We start from the raw sequence: 1,932 nt of genomic DNA on the forward strand, positions 1-1,932 counted from the left end.
CTCTTAGATACCCTGTATTATGATTTTAAATAATTATTACCTTTGATGGTTTTTATTCCCATGCTGGCCACTTGATAAAATCAATATTTTAAATATCGATCTTATCCTTATAACCCTAACCCTAACCCTAACCCTAACTTCTAACCCTAACCCTAACCCTAACCTTAACCCTAACCCTCACCCTAACCCTAACCCTAACCCTAACTTCTAACCCTAACCCTAAACCTAGCCGTAAACCTAACCCTAACCCTAACCCTAACCCTAACTTCTAACCTAACCCTAACCCTGACCCTATCCCTAACCCTAACTTCTAACCCTAACCCTAACCCTAACCCTAACCCTAACTTCTAACCCTAACCCTAACACTAACCCTAACTCTAACCCTAACCCTAACCCTAACTTTAACCCTAACCCTAACCCTAAAACTATCCCTAAAACTATCCCTAACCCTAACCCTAACCTAATCCTAAACCTAACCCTAACCCTAACTCTAACCCTTACCCTAACTTCTAACCCTAACCCTAACCCTAACCCTCACCCTAACTCTAACCTTAACCCTAACCCTAACCCTAACTTCTAACACTTACCCTAACCCTAACCCTAACCCTAACTTCTTACCCTAACCCGAACCCTAACCCTAACCCTAACCCTAACCCTAACCCTAACCTCTAACCCTAACCTTAACCCTAACCCTAACCCTCACCCTATCCCTGACCCTAACCCTAACCCTAACATCTAACCCTAACCTAATCCTAAACCTAACCCTAACCCTAACTTCTAACTCTTACCCTAACACTAACCCTAACCCTAACCCTAACCCTCACCCTAACTCTAACCCTAACCCTAACTCTAACTTCTAACCCTTACCCTAACCCTAACCCTAACCCTAACTTCTTACCCTAACCCTAACCTAACCCTAACCCTAAAACTAACCCTAACCCTAACCCTAACCCTAACCCTAACATCTAACCCTAACCCTAACCCTAATCCTAACATCTAACCCTAACCCTAACCCTAACCTAATCCTAAACCTAACCCTAACCCTAACTCTAACCCTTACCCTAACTTCTAACCCTAACCCTAACCCTAACCCTAACTTCTAACCCTAACCCTAACCCTAACACTAACTCTAATCCTAACCCTAACCCTAACCCTAACCCTAGCCCTAACCCTAACCCTAACCCTAACCCTAACCCTAACCTCTAACCCTAACCTTAACCCTAACCCTCACCCTATCCCTGACCCTAACCCTAACTTCTAACCCTAACCCTAACCCTAACCCAAGGCCCCGGGAACAGGGGGTGCAGCGGGTGCAACTGCACCCCCTAGAATTTTCAGGGGGTGCAAGATCAAAATTTGTACCCCCTACATAATCTTACCAGTTGCAGAAAAAAAGTGTCTAAAATCTATGGGTATAAAATGCTGAAGTTTGATCTGGTTTCAAAACAAAGAAAAAAATAAATATATAAATAAATAAAAGTGATGAAGCTAGCATAAAATTCCCTAGGGAGTTTTGAAGGTAAGTAGTGTCAAAACAAAAAAAAGTAAGTGACAATAACAACAGTAGCATCAACAATAACAACAAAACCAGCATGTATGGTTAATTTTGAATATATAGCATTACTTGAATTATTGAAGACAGCTCCCACCCAGTTTCTGCCTGTCAATACTTCTCTCCATCTTTTAGTACCACTCCCAAATTCTTTGTAATTGGTGTTGCTAAAGATGTAAAATATAGTTGAATGGATTCGACCGTTTGACCCCAGTCTAAAAATAAAGCCTCTTCAGAATTCTTTCAATACAAAAGGACCATTATTTGCTTGACCACTGCCTGGGTAAGTGCCTTTTTTTTCAACTCCAACTTTAGTCTTGATTCACCTTTTCATTCAATCTTTACTTTCCTTTTTGTCTTTATTCCTCTCTATCTGCTCT

Source organism: Octopus bimaculoides, chromosome 5, assembly GCF_001194135.2.
Source record: "Octopus bimaculoides isolate UCB-OBI-ISO-001 chromosome 5, ASM119413v2, whole genome shotgun sequence".
Taxonomy (NCBI): domain Eukaryota; kingdom Metazoa; phylum Mollusca; class Cephalopoda; order Octopoda; family Octopodidae; genus Octopus; species Octopus bimaculoides.